This window comes from Astatotilapia calliptera, chromosome 16 (assembly GCF_964374335.1).
Source record: "Astatotilapia calliptera chromosome 16, fAstCal68.1, whole genome shotgun sequence".
NCBI classification, from domain to species: Eukaryota; Metazoa; Chordata; class Actinopteri; order Cichliformes; family Cichlidae; genus Astatotilapia; species Astatotilapia calliptera.
In genome coordinates, this window is record NC_137437.1 from 13,136,636 (window position 1) to 13,156,209 (window position 19,574).

The 19,574-nt window shown below is 41.6% G+C and overlaps 1 long non-coding RNA gene across 1 annotated transcript in view; it reads right to left on the minus strand.

Annotated features, from left to right (window-relative positions):
• The window catches only part of LOC113008400 (uncharacterized), a 73,292-nt gene that overhangs the window by 21,683 nt on the left and 32,035 nt on the right, over window positions 1-19,574 (minus strand). The window lies entirely within an intron of this gene.

The following is a 19,574-nucleotide window of genomic DNA, read 5'->3' on the forward strand; positions in this document are numbered from 1 at the left end:
GTACAGCAGTGTGCACTGACCTGTTGCTGGAGCATGCTGCCTGCCTGGGCTTAAGGTTTCCCAGCAGAACACTGCATTGTAACAACTTGACCAATGTCAGCTTTACTTCACCTGTCAGTGATTTCAATGCTGTGGCTAGTTGGTGCACAGAGGAGGCGTGTGCAGGATTCTTGGGTTTGTCCATAATTAAAACTTAGCCTGTAAGACTGTTTAGTGTGCAGGACTCTTATTAACTGACCGATGTCAGACTTAAAGAGCATGGCACGACAAGAGCACCATTACACTCTGAAACCTACTTTTTTGACATTTTGTCAAGATGATTTTTCACTGAATACCCACAGTGGAAAATACAAATACATGTATCTAGTCATACAAGGAAAACAATGGACTATATGAGGCATGTTAGCAGTTTTAAATGTCTGGTAGCTTACTTTAAGTTGGCAATCTTTTAAATATATTTGAGGTTTGTTATTATCTTTGCTATCAAAGCTCTGCAGACATATGAATTCAGCAACAATATCAATATTCATTGTTTTCATGTAGAATATTTTCTTCTGTCCAGCTAATTTTAATCTGACCTTAGTGACTCCTTCCAAGAACGTGCTAAATCCTGCAGCCAACGCAGTGCAAGCCATGCTGTTGTTTGAAAGCCCCTAAAGAGAGGAGATCATATTCATTTGCTGAAGATTTAATGCCTAGGAATCCATGCTTTTATCTGTATAATATCCTATTCTGTTGTGTCAGAGGATGTAAAAGGCTTTTTGTAACAAAATATTACCTCTGCAGGATATCTGTGCCTTGTGTGTTTCTCAGGCAGAACGAGCTAGCTTAGAGTGTGTGTTTTTATATGCCTTGTGGCGCGCTTCAGGCCATGAGCTAAACTGCTGGGTGCCCAAGAGTAGGAAACATTTGGGTGTATACGCATGCTCAATTCAGTGTTTGTGAATGAGCTCGAGTCTTTGAAGTTAAGTTTAAACACTGAGCCATATGACCTCACTGGAGATTCACAGGTTCATAGTTTCTGCAGATCTTCCACTTGTGCTACATTACAGCAGCTACTTGTGCATGACCAATAATACTACTTCCTGTGCAATCAGCTCCACCGCTTTGCCAGCGAGTAACCCCACGTCTCCCGCAATTACATCCTCCCTCTGTAATCTGTACTTCCACCCAAATGAGACCAGCCTGAGTAATTTGCGTGAAGATTCGCCAAATTAAGAAATATAATGGGTGAGAATCCGGTCCGTTTTCCTGGTTATTGAATAGAGCAGCGCCAAAAGCGATGCTCCTGTTGTACCCTATTGTTTCTTGTGGCTAATCACATTCATGTCCCAACGCTCTGAGCACAAGCTTCTCCCAAATGGAAAACAAAGGTGGTCATGACAATCTGTAATATTAATCTGATTGGGTTAACATTGTCTCTGGGGCTGCTCGAGTTTGACTTCCTAGCTACCTGTGGCTGTGTTTTAATCCAATTCCACTAATTGCATATTCAAAATCAGGAGTCTGCCACCTTCCCCCACTTTTACACATAACCCATAATAGAACAGCCTGTATTTCACATGAACACTCACAAATTTGTAAATAATTACTATCACATGGAGGGAAATAATAGGCGGCCCCAATTCAAATTCACTTGCTCGAGGCAGTGTGGTAATCACGGAGGAGAGCGGGACAGGGAGAGTATGGGATATGGGGTAAGGAGAGAGAGGAAGGTAATCACATCGTATAACAACCACAGAGTCTGACAGTTTGAAAAGAAAAAGAGTTCAGACTGAATAATGAGCAACTTTGTACATAGTACTTATGACTATATGTGCTACATCATTTGTCAGTAACAACTGTGTGTTCTTGCTTTAAACCTCCTGTTACACATAGTTAAAACCAACTTGGCATAATGTAATGGATCCATTGTTCGTTTATGGATGGCTCCTTACAAATACGCAGGTATTTCAGTAGCTATGGGGCTATATTTGTTACTTAAAAGCAAACAACACATGCATTCTGGGAAGTCGGTGATGGATTGGATGTGTTATCTGCCTATTAGCACAACAGCCCATTATCAATGTGCCCAGGTTACTGCGCTAGCTGTAAAGCAATAAAGACAGCCTGATTCCAGCCACCGCTGAGTAGGAGTTCAGTGGCTGCCTGCGTCCTATCACTTTCAAATGAGCACCACAAATCACTTCAGCGGGATGCCTGCACCAGTAATGTGGCCATCAGCATATGAAAATACTGTATGTATGGGAGACCATCCAATTTGCTGCCAGCAGATAGCAGGAAGAAACCCGCAGTGTGCTGAATGATTGTTAGATGGCTGGCTGCTGTGCATGCATGCAGTTTGTGTGTATGCATGACCCTGTATGTGGAAAGTCTTGTTCCCGGGGCTGTTAATACCAGCAGAACAACACGTTACTACATGTAAGCCACGTAGACAACTTTTGCTAAATACATCAGAAAACAGGCATCATTTGTCGCATTAATAGGCAAATCATTTTTTTCCCAGGAAGAATCACAGCGTAACAAGACAACCAGCGGAAAAGTTGGGCTCCTTCGGTGTCTCTGTTCATGTACAATTTGTTTTTCTGGTGTGTGTCTGTGTGTATGCATGTGTCTGCTCGCCAGCTTGTGATGATGGTGATGATGTGTTTGTGTGCACTTCAGTGCGTGTGGCTCATATTGTGTGCAAAAAACAAAACAAAAAACGCAGTCCAATTGTCACAAGGGTGTTTTGTGTGCACTTTGTTCTCCGTGCTGATCCTGTCCCCGACAGAAAATAATTACAGCCCGTTGTTGCGAGCAGTGGAAGGACAACATAGAAACCAGCCTCATTTTGCCGCTTCAGAGGACGTCACATCACCCAGGAAGAAGAGGACAACAGCAAGAGAGTGAGATAGATGAGAATGCTAATTACTCCACCTTTTATTGGACATCTGTCAAACCGACCACTTCACAGCAAACTAAAATGTTGTGTGCATAACGCGCTCCTAGCGGTGGCAAATTACATCTTGCAGCTTCTTCCTCCAAACAGCTGGAATATTAAGGCTAGTAAAAAAAAAGGAAAAGAGAAAAAAATCAGACAACACAGTGTTGGAGACAATGCTGCTCTTTTATAAGGATTTATTACAAACACGCTCGCATACACACCAACAGACAGCGCCGACCCCCCTCTCGAGCCCTCAACCCAAGGATTTACATATTGCACACTCAGACATGCATACACACTCATTAGGAGAGGGGGCTCGTGCGTGCTATATGCTAGATGACGGTAGATGATACCCACCCTCTTGACAAGAGATCTAAGAGAGATCCCGGTGTAAGAGAAAGCAGCGTTGAAGGCTCCTAATATCTTTGATAGCATCGTTATGGTAATGATCGGGCGTGATGCAAAATTCATGAAGTGTACCAAGCATTTGAGGATTGCCAATACTTGTTCTGCTGGCGGATAGGAGGAGGATACAGAAAACATGTTAGAGAAGTCGTGCATGCAGATGTTGTTATGTTTTGCCCTAATTGTTTTTCGACAGTTAAGTGCAGCTAAATGACTTTCATGTGTTGGCATGTGTGCGCAACAAGGGAATTGCTTTTTACCTTTTCTTTCAGCTGTCTGGCAGCGTGCTTGTTGGAACAAAACATTACCTTCCTAATTACTGCTACCATTAGACCTGTTAATTTGCCCAGTCAAACAATCCAGACAGACATTGTATAAAAATACCAACAATAGAAATATTGTGATTTCCCAGTGAACATCTGAGCGCAGCCAAACACACGAAAATGCAAAAACAATCAGAAAGGGGTCTGCAGCGGAAACCTGGACCGTTCTGTCACTTCAAAAAATCTCCGCATCAACTCGTCCATCACTGACAGTTATGGGTTTGGACTCTCTGTGATAGTCATTGCATACGCTTGGCGTGTTTGTGAATGCGCGTGTGTGCGCGTGCCTCTCTGAGGAGTGTCTTTCAAACAAATTTCCATTGAGCACTCATCAGTAGGAGGTCCAGGTCCATTGGAGATGGCGTATTCACTCTGAAATCACATAGCTAACCAGGACTGTCAGCCAATCAGGATGTTTTTGATTTTTCTTGAAATCCACGCTCAGTTCAGATTAACCTGGACTCCGACACAGACATCAGAATGGGGAGTGATTAGATGGCTGTGGATGTTCACATCTGGGGAACAATTAGCCCGGATGCACAGCCGAGCTGGAGTGAACAGAAGTGACAGTGCTGCCAGATTTGACAAGTGACTTGAGCTGTTCCAAATTTAGAGCCATTGAAGTTACAGCAGGGGTGAAATCGGGTCAAAGACATGTGAAACGAAAAAGGGTCACTTTGCCTTGGGAACCACTGTCAGCTCATAGGAGCACATAAAAGAACTGTAATAAATGTAAATGCCAAATTTGTTGTGGTTTGCAAGTGGAAAAAAAATACTCCTGCTGACTGCTAAGTTTGGTCGTTTTGACAATGCAGGATATGATTTCCCCCAAAGGTAGCACTTTACATACAGTGTCCAGTTCTCTAAGCATCTGTCAGATTTTTGATCAACTAGAAGATACGTGCACATCATCCCACATTTATGAATGCAGCTGACTTAAGCCTGTTCAGTCTGTCTTGGGGAGAACTCCATATGATACATTTCCAGGTTCAGCTTATTGAGGATGACGTGAGAACAATGGAAGGACTTTCAAATCCTGAAGGGTAGAAAAGTCCTAGCAGAGATGGCCTCAAAAGATCTACAAAACATTTTTAATACACTCAACTGGAGTCATTCAGTGGAAACAAAGCTGCAGGGGCTTCTAATAGCTAAGGTGTCATGCACAAAATATTTTTTCCATGCTTTTTTTTTTTTTTGAAGAACAGCTGGTTGATATGAAAGTTGGAAAAACAAAAAGAAGTGGTATCCTTTCAGAAAATGGACATTGGTGAATTACCAGGATGCCAATCAGCTGGATGTTTGATGCAGTCGCAGATTGAATGAGATGATGCGAGCAGAGAGAGAAAACACTCTTTGAAGTACATTATTTGATGACATGCTGTCTTCATTAGTGAATGTATGAAAGAGAGTCAGCATTGTTCTTCAAGATCGTCCAAAAACTTTAACAATAGAAATTAGAATCTGCGACACCCCCCCCCAAACCCTCCTGCTGTCTGCTAATTACTTCTCAGCAGTTTTTGCCTGAGTGAGGGGTCTAACCTGAAGGGCAAACTGATAAAGTCTTGAACACGTGACATGTAAAAATTTGAAACTTGAACAACACTGTCTTCTTTTTTATGTATGTGGTTGATATACAGTGTGCACTCCATGCTGAATTATAGAGCCTTGCACATCGGCCACACGCATGACTGCAGATAATCATCACCTGTGGCCCACTCTTAAGAGGGAAGAGCAGAAATGAAGTTTCTATAATAATTTGTATTTCTAAAATAACATGCCATATCTGAATACCAACCACAAGTTGCTCTCAATGTATTCACTGCAGTGTGAATGTGGGTAATAAAAAGCACTTAGATATAGAAAAGCGTGCTTGTGTGAATGACATGTTGTATAAAGTGCTGTGAGTGCTCAAGTGGAGGAGAAAAGCATTGTATGAGAACCGGTCTTTTTAGCATTTACACTTGTAGTTCAAACTCAAAGGTCATTGGCACTTTAGTGTTTTTTTGTTCAAGTGGTAACATTCATGGATCATTTAGCAGCTAAAGAACTGGTATGGCTCAATACAAAAAAGTCTCTCTCTCTCTCTCTCAAAATAAATGCTCACAAAGAAGATAACAATAAGCTATTTGAACAACTTTAGCAATAATAATCTTTACCTCCCGAATTCACTGCAGAGCAAACGCAAGCCTCAGTTTAAACAGCATGTCTGAAAACCAGTCAATATAATAAATATAAATACTTCAGACAGACAGACAGACAGACAGATATATATATATATATATATATATATATATATATATATATATATATATATATATATATATATATATATATATATATATATATATATATATATATATATATATATCTGAAACCCTAACTGAAAACAGCAACATCAGGAAGAAGGAATACGAGAAGCTTGAGAAGTACCAAGGGCGCCGAGAAGATTTGAAGGTAGAAGGTAACAGGGGTCCCAGTGGTAATTGGAGCACTAGATGCAAGCTAGCGAGGGAGTGGCTCCAGCAGAACCCAGGAACAACATCGGAGATCTCTGTCCAGAAGAGCGCAGTCCTAGGAATACCCAAAATACTGCACAGGACCCTCAAGCTCCCAGGCCTCTGGTAGAGGACTCGAGCTTGAAGGATAGACCGCCCACAGGGGCGACAGGGGAAAAAAAGAAAATTATAAATATATATACATATAAAATGCATAAAGTTATTTTTTTTTCAGGAGGACAGAATTTACATTAGCTGAAGATCACATAAGCCTGATGAACTTTTTGTACAGAATGCTCATTAGGACATAACACTGCCCTTGGGGTAAAAATATAATAATTACTTGCTCACAAGCCTATGGCAAAATTCAGGAGATGAAATTTGCTCAAACAGAATTGCCTACAGTGACCAGAATTTCAAGTAACAGTTCAACATTTTAGGAAATGTGATTATTTCCTGAGAAGCTACCACTCCCAGCCTGTAAATATACCTAGCATAGCTTTGTATAAAGCCAAGAAAAGCTAAGCATTGCATCTGTTTAAATGTCAGCGATAGAGTTACTGAGTCATTCTACTATTGGAGGAAAATTCCGTTTATTATTATTATTATTATTTTATCAGAATGATAAAAATGGCCCCTTATTTTATAATTTTTTATATATAAATTGTTATGTATGTTATGTATTTAGGAAAAACAATTAAGATACCATAAAAAAATTTAGTTGTTGTGTGCTATCTTTGGGGCAACCATGTTATTAATACTCTAGAACCTGAAAAAATACATTTAAAAACTATTGTTTAATAAATTAACAATGATTAAGTTAAAGGTTCGTACTGAATACTCGTTCTGTACTGGATAAGGCTTAAATTGTCAACTTTTTTTTTTTTTGAAATCTCATGATTTATTTTTAAATTATTGCTTAAATACACTGTTAACATACAAATTCAAACTAATAAAAAGACCACAGATTAAACACTTAGATTACTTTAAACATGGTGTTAGCAGACATCACAATCTTCCGGGCTAAATAGGTTTTGGGAGCAGAGCTACATTGTGGGACTAAACTTGCAGTACATAATTGAATGAAAATGAATGAATGAAAACAAAACAGAATTTCTAACTAAGATTTCTAACTCATTTTAACTTTTAGTCAAGAAGTTGGAGCAAGAGAAAAATTTGGGGGCACTCTCGAGAGTTATTTTGCATTTTAACATTTCAGAACCACTTTTTGAACAACAAGGTTTACATTTTGTCTCAGAGCAAGTGCAATCTACACAACAAATGTATGTTTTTGTATTTTGTCCATGGATTATTTTCAAATTCGCAAGTGGGACAGAAAAAGTCAAGCATTTGTACAATAACCTTACGGCCTACAGACAGATCCATGCTAACTGTTTTCCTCACGCTAAGCTAAGCTAGCTGTTGGCTGTTGCAAGTCATGTGCATATAGACCTGATGCAAAAAATATGCTTTTGACTGCGTTTGTGTGCAGTGGGAGTAAACCGTGTACAGAGGCTACAGCAAATAAGCATGCTTTGCATTGTAGCTTATTCCCCAGTTTAAATTCATTGCTTTCTTATTGTTGCTACTTCTCATCTCTACATGCTTTGCTGTCACCTTAACTGCGCACCACCCCCACCTCCTCTCCTCTGCATCACTTTGACCTGGTGGGGTCCAGCTGTGTCTGCTTCCACACCTGTGCACTATTTTACCCTCATCGTTCCCACTGTGGAAACACGTTGACTGACAGCTGCACTTCAAAGATCTGCTCCCTCTCTTGCACTCATGGTTATCATATGTTGTTGGGAGATGGAGAGAAGGAGCGAGAAGGAGAGAGAGGGGGAACTAGTCTCAGGCAGCCGGATTGTGTTGTGGGGCCAATTTAGATGATTGGCCTTGAAATGCAAGCTGAAACGGGCTTCCCTGTGTTCCTTTAAAGTGACCCGTGCCCGGCAGTGTAATGTAAAATTATCCTTGCCTTGTTTGTGTTGTGTCAGATGTGGTGACTGGCAGAAACTGTTAGTAATTGTCTAAGTGCTCCGGTGTGTCAAAGCTGTCCGTCACTCATCCCTGCCCCCTCCTCCTTAGTTCTGCTTCTTCGGCTTCTCATAATATTTTCACTGAGGACAAACTACTTTCAGTGATGGACTTGTCACATCGGCGCTTTGGCTAGGAAAAATATTTTACCTTGGGAAGAACACACAGCCGACTGACATGTGTTCCCGCTTTTTGGGTGAGAAAAAAATGAGAGAGGCATACGTGTTCTTTCTTTTGTTCTTTGATACTTCTACAAATTCAAGACTATGAGCACTTCTTGTCATAACTCATTGAAGTCGAAGCTAACCTGAAATGTGACATTATGAAAATACATTCCTGACTCTATCAACTGTAAAAGAATGGACACGCGTACATACTCTCTTATGTATGCACTTTAAATGGAAACTACTGAGCGAACATCTGAGCAGCGAGAGATCATGAAAAGACAAGAAGACGAAGTTTCGCTGGGTTTGGTTTCACCGCTTGGAAATTATTTAAAGGCGTTCAAACACGTTGTCATGCACTGCAAAGAGTACACATACATGCAACGCACAAAGGCCCTGCAGTGTAGACACAGAACATTCAGGTGTATCTAATTAAGCGCGTGAAGTGTAAATGGCTGTGGTTATAAAGGTTCCTGTTAATCAGCTGTTTATTTAGGGAGGCAGATTGAGTTTATTTTACAGTTTTTGGAACACAGTGGTGAAGTTTTCCTGGAGTCACATCAGATGATTAAATCGCCTTGACTTCTATTTTTCTTGTTTTAAAAAACCATTCAGTTCTTTTTAAAAAGTCGCAGTGATCAGGCCGATTACACTCACCAGCCAATCACATGGCAGCAACTCAGTTGTTGTAGGGATGTAGACATGGTCAAGACGGCCTGCTTAAATTCAAACTGAGCTGTAAGGTGACTGACTGGGATTTTCCCACAAAACAACATCTAGGGTTTACAGAGAATGATCTGAAAAACAGAAACTATCCAGTGAGCGCTGGCAGAAATGTCCTCTTGATGCCAGAGGTCATGCTTCAAGTTGATAGGAAGGCAACCGTAACTCAAATTGTCACTCATGGTGGTTGGTGGTGCTTTTTTCTTGGCACACTTTGGGCTCTTCGTTTCCCCTCTAAGTCATAAAGCTCAAATAATCTCAAACTGATTTCTTGAACATGACAATGAACCTCACTGTACTCAAATGGCCTCTACAGTCACCATGGGGGATGTGCTGGGATGAACTAATTCAATTTCAATTCAGTTTAATTTATACAATGCCAAATCGCAACAAGGTGCTTTATTTTGTAAGGTAAAGACCTACAATAATACAGAGAAAACCACAACAATCAGATGAGCAAGCACATGGCAACATGGGGAAGGAAAAACTCCTTTTTAACAGGAAGAAAGCTCGAGCAGAACCAGGCTCAATTTAGGGACAGCCATCTGCTGTTGGGAGTGAGGGGAATGGAGACATGATAGATCAGCGGACCCCGACCCCCGGGCCACGGACCTGGGGGTCGGGGTCCGACCGGTACCCAGATGTTACTGGTTGAGTCGTTTGTTACCGTGCCGTGAGATTGAGGCTCGGGTGTGAAATTTATGGTTTTGAGGGTTTTTATTGGGTCTTTTCCCATGAGTAAATCTTTTTTATGGTACCGGTACTGGTTTTATTTTGTTGTATTTATCTGTGACACCTTAAAGGCTGGTCCGTGACAATATTTTCGGACATGGCGGTCCGTGGCACAGAAAGGTTGGGAACCGTTGTGATAGATGACAGTACTTCCTGATTCCTGGTTCCTAGTGGACTGAATCAAGATAACTTAACTTAACTTAACTTAACTTAACTTAACTTAACTTAACTTAACTTAACTTAACTTAACTCAATAATCGGAACAAAGTGAAGCTTGGGGGTAATTTTGTTATGTTTTTTGTGATTTGTGGTTTTATGTGATGATCTTATCAGTCCAGTTCTCACTATCCTTGAACTGCTATCACAGCAATTTGTATAACCTCAGTGTCATGTTCAGTGGTACAAGTTCATTACATTCAGGCTTGCAAAAAACTACACAAAATGCATGTTAATTTGAAGTTACTAAGGCTGTTGGGGTTTGTTGATGGAAATGAGCTCATGGAGTCACAACAATAGGTTGAATAAGAAATGTACATTTCATTTTGGATTGATTTTTCATCAGACTTTACATATATGAGAGTTCAACCTGTAAAAGTTACTAAAGTCTTTTCTCTCAAACGGTCAGATGAGGGTGACTCCTCTGGCTGCAAAAAGAGGTCTGACTGTATTAAAGAGGATCCATGTGGTTATGTGATGTATCTGTAAAACCTTCCTCGTGAGTGTATGTTCTCAAAGTTCTCACGTTTCAAGTTTTATTGGTATCATGTGGATGACAATACAAAATAAGACAATAAGTCAGGGTATTATTTAGTACATGGATGACTTTTGGATGAAAGGTCGCTACTATATCAGCGTGCAGTATCCTCGATCAGTCAGTTCCATCACTTGCTCATCACAAATGCAAGAAAGCAACAGCCAAAATATTCAGTATGAAGTTGTAAATAGCATGAGTGGATCCATCTTTCCATCTTTGCCCAAAATGCATTTTTAAATCTAAAACTTTTCTTTCCTCTTTAAATGGTTTGTGAAATGTTTGTTTACATAAAATCGCAGCTTGTTTTCCAATTTATTGCGTCCTAATTATGCCAAAGCCCAACACACACACACACACACACACACACACACATAAATATATATCCTAAATAATTTCTCTTTTCTGTATTTTCTGTCTTTTCCTATCCTCACATGTTGGAGAGTCACTGGGCTCAGGATGCAGGAGTCCTGCAAAGTCACAGCATAGTCAGCCCCCCTCGCCCTCCCCATCCCTTCCTGTTCAAACACACCTTCCCTGCCTTCCTCTAGGGAGGCGAAAAATCATTCGTTATTTTAATGGGTGTCAAATATGTTTTCCAAATCTACTAAAAGGTTATCGTTGTTACACATGGACAAGTGCTTATATCTGAATCAATGTTAACTTTGTTACTTGGGAAATTTACTGCTTTCCCGGCCGACCACGGTGCACAAACTTAATCGGCATGTTTTCACAAAGTGCAGCTTGAGGGTGATTTATACGGCCGAGGTGACTGACTGCTCTTTGATAGAGCGGGAGAAAAACATACATCCGAGAAGTGCGATGAAGGCATAAATAACGCTCCCTGTATTTTCATTTGAATGTCTGACACATGAAGATTATGTATTGTTAGTGTTAGAACGGCAGGGGGGTTGGGAATCGGGGGCAGTTGGTGGCAAATGTGGTAATATAAATGAATGACATATGACTCTGAAGACAACCTCTGGTGGTTTACACAGCCAGAAACTGATTTAGCCCAACCTCAGACCACATCCTACCCTCTGGATCTCTCCTCACCTGACACCATGGAGGTCTTGCCCTCCTTACAAGCATCACTGCGAGATGGATTTATGAGTAAAAAAAGCAAAACAAAACAAATGTATTTAAAAAAGACTAAGAAAGAAAAAGACACAGAAAGGCAAAGAAAGAACGAGAGCACTGCTGTTCCTCCAGTGCCCGAGCGTCACTATTTGTCTTGGGTGAGTTAGCTTTATCTAATAAAGTGTCTCTGTATTAAGATGGATACTTCAAACGCTCTTTTGTCTCTATAATCACAGAGCAGGGAGGCAGAACTCACACATTCCTCGCTCAATTTATTATTAATAAGTACATCACTGGGAGAAAGATATCCTGGGGACCAAAACACCCGCAGAGCGTAACATTCATCAAACGTAAACGAATATCACAATACACAGGATACAGAGGCTCCAATAACAGATAATTGATGAGAAAGGTCTTTGGGTGCACTGGATCACTGTTGATGGTTATCATTATACAACATCATTTTATAGTTTACAACAAAGGATGAACTGGTTGTTGAAGGGAAACATTTTCGCTGCCTTGTGTGTGCAATTAAGAGGAATGTTTGCGGGACAGGGGTCAGTCCGCGCTCTCGTGATTAAGCTGTGGTTAGCGGCATAACTGCATCCTCTCAATACTTATGTTTTCTCGCAAGACCTTAATCTATTGCAACCGCAGCAATTACCCTTCTGACAGGATAACAAAACACAAACACAAACAACACGATCACATCTAAGGCATTTTTTTTAATAACCCCTTCATCTTCTGCGGGATGAGACTTTGAATTCTGTTTTCTTTTTAAGATGCTAAATAAAATCTCAGCTGAAATATGCAAAGTAAAACTCAACAAACTCAAAAGATAATTCAGGGAGATGTTTTTGCTTACATTTGTAAGTGATAATGAGGCTCGAGTCTGCGTCTGACAACAGCGAGGCACTGTTTCAGATGACAGATGGGACCCACTGAGTGACTTACAGAATAAGCCACTCCCCACCCCGCTGCACAACCTGTGCTCCGGTGTCGGGTTTCCAGCAGTCAGTAGCAGCTCTGACACATGTAGCTATAGGTCCCCCCATGTCTGAGGGCAGGAATTCAATCAATAAAGCTCACCCTTCAACGAGATATACCGTGTTACAGCACAGGAACGGAGTGAGGAGTGGGAGCCATCTGCTCCCCCTGTCACATGTCAATCTGTGCAGCTAATGTCCAACATATTGGGTCATCACTCATATAGCTTAAACCACCTTCGCTGGCTTTATGTAATGAAGCTGTAACTCAATTGGCATTAGTTTACCATCCCAGGTGCCTGCTCTCAAATCAGCTTGCATCTGTCTCCCTGCCCTCAGGGACCAGAGATTGTTGATGAGTCATTTTCACTTTTCAAGCTATGCGTTAGTAATTCTTTACCGAGGTGCTGTTAATGTTAGCCAAATAAATCTTGTGGCTCTCATTGTATTTCACTGAAGACATTATGGCTGAGTAGTCATTTCTCTGATAGTTTTTTGAAGTTTGCCTGAGGGGTAGGCTACGGAGTGCAACACAGTCAGGATTCCTTTGCCTTAGCTGGCTTGATATAACCTAAAACCCAGTTGGAGATAACAGGCGATTCTCTGCTCTGGGCTCTGTGCACATTCACACAGGTAGAGTGAGTGGTGTGCTAGCACTTTGAGAAAGCACCGATCCATTTACCACTTACCCTCATGCTTGCAATCTGATGACACAATTTACATCACTTGCACCCAGGCACACTTGCAGAACACACCTACCTAACATACTTTTTGCCATCAAAGAGGTGCATTTGCTAATTATCAGCAGGTGGAGAATTAAAACAGCAAAAAGGCAGCGTCATTCCAAATCCGATTACTCCCCCCCCCCGTGGGGCCTCTGAGCATACTTGCTTTTAAAGAGCTTCTACATAATCAGCACTGCTTATGAAGTGACTACAGTAATCAAATGCTAGACAACCTCAGAGTGCCTTAGAGTGAACCACCCACGTAATGAAAGCATCATTAGCCACAGCCTTGCTTGATCGGTAGATGTCTAACAGCTCGGAAGGTGTTGGGGCTGTATTTTTCTTTTTTTAAGTCCTATTTTTGACTGATATGAAGTATTGCACAGAGCGACTTTACAACAGGAGTGTCATTCTGTTTCTTAGAGGCTGTAAGTAATTTTTTGACATTTCCAAAGGCGTGACATTCAGTGGAAAACGCCGAAAATGAGCAAGGCCTGATTTACGAGCAGAAAAGCAGATTCCGTAATAACATTGCACTGAAAGATGGGTTTCAAACACAACCTGTCATGAAAGCCAGAACTAAAACAGACCTGAGCACAACATTACGTCCTGAATGAAGCGGACTGTCTCAGTGTCCCAGTTCGATGGGACAATTCATCATTCGGGGGTATAATAAGGTTGCTATTGTTTCAGGGGTCTGCATAATTCTGCTCTCATAAGAATATGAATACTTCCCCATCTGTTTGGTATTAGCTTTCAAACCCGCACTTAGCTGCAAACCCACAGCCATGCGAGACATTTAGTGTTTAATTAAAAAAAAAGAAAGAAAGGGAAAAGTCAGAATAAAATTATACTGCTATAAAAGAGTCTTGCCAACAATAACATTATCGTTTGACACGCAGCATGTCAAAAAAAAAAAAAAACTGCTTCATATCACAGTTAAGAGAACCGACCTTTGAAGAAAGCGTGCGTGTGCACGTGTGTGCGTGAACCAACTGATTTTAAAGCTTCAAAGATCGCTTTTAGGATACCACAAAAGAATAACCTCTGACACCCAAACAAACAAACACAAGCCACATTTAAATAGCACAAGTTGGAAAAGTCTGAAAGCGCACTTCTCTGGTGTGTGCGCTGCACACTGTACGTGTGTGTCATAAAGAGCAGGGACATGTCTGTTATGTGCAGTTTGATTAAAGCATGATGGCTGGTGTCCAATCTGCTTTCCAGGGGAGTGCTGTGACAGCCAGCAGCTCGTCTACCTGCTGCCTCCTCTGCGTGTTAGGTGATTTACGGCTGACTCCCTCCGTTTATGTACTGCCTTATTTTCATTTCTACCCCGCTGAGTGCCAGGTTCAGAACTCCTGAAGAAATATTATGCTTTGCTGACAAAATACAGTGACAGCCATCACCCAGCCTTAAAAGAGTGCCAGAGTGTTTAACAGTACGAGAGCCTGGGAGACAAGGCGAGGTTGAAGGCATCTGTAAGCGCGCGGCCCATTGAAACAACCATTTGATCTAAACCAGCTCTGATTGGGTGGAATGATGTTTACAGCCGAGTTAGAATCCACTTTCAATTAAAAAAATGACACGGGGGGAAAGGGGAGGTCTGTAAAACAGACGGTAAAATTTATTGAACAACTTTTACAAGGGTCTTGTCTGAGAAACATGTGGCGCACAAATGAAATGTTTGTTTCGACAGACGGCTTCGCCTGCAGACGAGCAGGTAACTTGACGCCAGGGACTTTTTCATTAACCCCGAGTTCAAACCCTGCTGCCGTTCCAGGCTTTTGTGGGAAAGCAACAATTTGATGTAAACGGGATGAATATAAATACCACTGTTGTTCAAGCGCCGCCATGTTTCCTATTCATTCCAGCCTGTTTTCTCCTTTACAAGAACTACTCTGAGCTGTAATGAGGTGTTGTAGCGTCCCGAGGCGTTATCATTTGCCGCATTATTATTTCAAAAGCTCAGACAACAGCACAGTCTCTGATGTAATTCTCATGCATATGGAAGGTGTTCCAGTGACTTGATATCCTGGTTTTGGAGGAGTAGGGGACCCCCACACACACTAAATAAAACGAGTGATCACAAACCTAATGAGGCAAACGAGTGTTTGGAGCAGTTGAGACCAGGTGTCAGATGGACATACTGCTGTCTGTAATTAGCCCCTAGCTACATAGATCATTGCTTGTTTTTATTTAGATTCCAGCTATGAAACATAATCATGAATTAAAAGCTCAAAAAAAAGGGAAAATAAATCCACCCACCTCCTTGCATCTGAGACGACTATAAATAAAAATTGTCATTGTAACCTAATCAAATTATGAGACGTATTTTGGTTAGGCTGTCACTTGTTTGACGCTCTCAGTCTCTCTCTCCCTCTCCTTCTTTTTCTCAGCAGACGAGGCAAAGCAAAGTGAATCCCCTGAGGTCCTCTCATCTCTCTTCAGGAGCTGCCGACTCTCTTCTCTTTATGGCACACCCAGAAGGATTAAGCGCAAATGGCATTCACATGATTTCAATAAGCTCAGGGAGACAAGAACCAGCCTTTCAGCACATTAGCTTTTTGCTGCAGAGGACACAAAGCAGACGCAGAACAACTGCGGGAGGGAGACGCACGGTTTATAATGATCATAATAATAGACCGGTCTGGCACTGCTAAAATGAAATTCCACTGTCCCCCACCACCACCACCACCACCACAGAAAAAGAAAGAAAAAGGCTCAGTGAGTGATGATGTCATCAGTAATGGACCAGATTAGGTTAGACGTGAACCTGAGGTGACACTGTCGTAAAAGCTGACCCCTCCTCCGCAGGCAAAGCCAGAGACTGGGCCTTTTAAAAATAGCAGTCAAAAGAGGTCTTTTTGGAGGCAGTTGACTTATGTCAAAGGTCACCCTAAGTATTTGTAAAAGCAGGATCCAGGACCCGGATGTAAACAAAGGGGTCTCCCTTGGCTGCCAAAAATTCAAACGCATGATTGGATGGTTTTTCATTATTAATGACGGTCGACGGAGCTTTGGAACAAACTATGACTGAATGATGAATAGTTAAAGCTGCTGTTATCAGCTATTTTTACAATCAGAGTGAAGCAAATGACTGTATGTGCCGTTTTTCTTCGCTTCAGAGCTCTCTATCACTTATCAGCTCATTGCTTTGGTTTTTGATTCAACTTTACTTACCATCTCATCAGTGATGTTTTCAGAACAACACACAAGTTACGATAAACCCACTCCACGCCCTCATCCAGCTCACAGCCAAAACTGGCAGCTAGTTCTTGAAGCAAGCCAACTTCATGGAAAGTTGTGTTATTGTTCTCGCTAGTGCAAAATGCACCGAACAAAAAATCACCTACATCACTTGCTATGTGTTGACGGAGGGCAAGTGCATGTTATTCCCCTCTCACACTGTCGCTATATCTGTGGTCAATAGGGCAAAGATTTAAATTCGGAGGTGGTGAACAACTGTTTTTGTTTTTGTTTTTTGCCTGCGCCAACAGAAATAAAAGATTAATGTTGTATAAATTTATGTCGGAGAGGAGCTTGGTGAACCCAGAGTAGCATTTACCAGCTAAAGAGGCCAATACAATCCATCCAGATTTAGCAAACAGCTTTGCAGGCGCCAAAGATGATTATTTATAATATCAGCTTTAATCCTGGATACTTCATATACTTATTATTTAAAATGCATACTGCTTTATAAACAGCGCTTGGATTATTTTGGATATCAGTCAGACATTTGCTAAGATCCTACAAGTGGTTATCAGTAAACACTACTCCTTTAAAGTTAGCTATCTGTTCTTGTTAAGGTGACATGCTGCCATTTTAACCAACTATCCAACTTAATCATTAATTTACTCTTTCATAGTTTTAATGTGCAGTAAGGGAAATAATTATTTGATCTGCCAAATTTGTTTGTGGTTTGCTCGATTACAAAGAAACAAACAGTCTCTCATTTTAATGGAGAGAGACAAACACATTACATAGAAGTTATAAACTGCTTTGTATGTCATTGAGTGAAATAAGTATTTGATCCCCAAGCAAGACATGACTTAGTACTCGGTGGAGAAACCCTCGTTGGCAAGCACAAAAGTCAGACATTTCTGGCACCAGGTTGACCAACATCTCAGGAGGGATATTGGTCCACTCATCTTTACAGAAACTCTCTGAATCCTTTAGGTTTCTTGGCTGCTGCTTGGGACTCCAAGCTTCAGCTCCACAGATTTTCTATAAGACTGTGGTCTGGAGGCTGGCTAGGCCACTCCATGACCTTAATGTGCTTCTTCTTTATCACTCCTTTCTTATCTTGGTGGTATGTTTTGAGTCATTGTCATGCTGGAAGACCCAACCATGGCCCATCTCCAGTGTTCTGGCTGAAGAAGGTTTTCATCTAAGATTTTACAGTGTGTGACCCTCAGTGCAGTGAAGTCATCCTGTCCCCTTAGTAGAAAAACAGCAAAGCATAGTGTTTCCACCACTGTGCTTGACTGTGGGGCTGGTGACTGTTGGGTAATACTCAGCATTTCTCCCGCTTCAAACACGGTAAATCAAGCTGATGCCAAAGAGTTCAGTTTCTTCCGAATCATTTAGATGTTACCTGGCAAACTTAAGATGGGCCTTCTTGTTTACTGCGCTGTGCTGGTGTTTTAGTGACTGTGGTTCCAGCTGACTTCAGATCATTAACAAGCTCCTCTCACGATCATCCGCACTCCAGATGGAGAGCGACTGATGATCATGTTATATTTCTTATATGTCTGAATAATCACACCAACAGTTGTCACCTTCTCACTAAGCATCCTGCTGATGGTCTTGTAGTGCTTTCGAGCCTTGTGCAGGTCTACAGTCTTGTTCCTGACGTCCTTTGACAGCTCTTTGCTCTTGCCCATGGTGGGGGAGAGGCTCGATGAAAGAAACTCTGTGGACACGTGTGCTATATACACACAGAAATATCTGTCATTGATTGATTGATTACAATATGCAGGAGCCAGGCTGTGTTGTACAGGATTGGATACTTTGTAACTTTCATATTAGGTTTTTTTTTTCTGGGTGTTTTCTTGATATTTTATCTCTCTACATTAAAATGAAACTACCATAATAACTAAAGACTGTTAATTACCTTGTAAGTGAGCAAACTTATGAACTCAGGGGGATAAAATAATTATTTTCTTCAGTCTACCTGATGGTGTTCATAATTAGACACCTTGCCCTGGACTTTTCCCTAAAGATTGCATTCAGAGAGCTTTTGGTCTCTTCTGTAACATAAATATCAACAGATACACTAAGAGAGAACACACAGCGACCCATTAAAGCAATTTCAACCATTAGCTTGTCAGTATGGCTTCCAACTTCTCCACTTATTTCACTCCTTTTCTTATTCTAGTTTTCATTATCGCCTGATGTCCTTTCTGGCTGTCTTGTTCTCCTTGTCTGCCTCTTTTATCCTTTCTCCCCTGTGAATGTGACTAATCGTTGAGCTCGGTGAAGGTAGAATGGCACTCGGTCCCCTCCTTCCTCCCCTTGCTCCCCTCCCTCCACCACTCTACACGCTCCACTCCTGCACTGTCAGTGATTTTTCATCGCCCTTGTTGGGGCTGTTTTATGCATTGTTTCCCTGATGCAGTGATTGATGTCAGGGGCTGGTAATCTGGGGGAATGAGAGGCTGGATGGTGGCCACCGAGTCCCCCTCTGTCTCTGACACGTGTCGGCTGAGCTGCGCAGCGCTGTGCTGCGCTGGGGCCCCCTGTTTGGCCGCGGCCACTGCTGAGGCTGCTTGCTTCGCTCACTCAGCCAGTCCTCATTTCCATTTCAATCTCGAGCTCATGAATGCAAAAACTCTGGCCGAAAATTAATAACACCACGCAGGGGAAAAGTGGGCGCAAGGGAGAGGGAAGGAAAGACAGAGAGAGATGGAAAGGAGAGTAAAAAAGGAGAATGGGGAGCTGGGGTCTTTTTCACCCCTTTTGTTCCTCCAAAAGTGCCCCTTATTTTATTTCCCTCTCTCTTTCACCAGGATCCTCCAATGAATGGCATTACAGACAAAGCCATATCCAGAGTGACACAAATTTATTTCGGTTGCAGCGCCATAGTGTATTTCTACAGAACCAGGGGCGATTTGTCTGGGGACAATTTGGTTTCCATAAAGGATTTAAATGGTTTCTGTGGAGATAGTGGGGTGAAATTTAATTTGTTTCTCATTTACTACAGCAGGTATGAAAAGGAGAAAAAT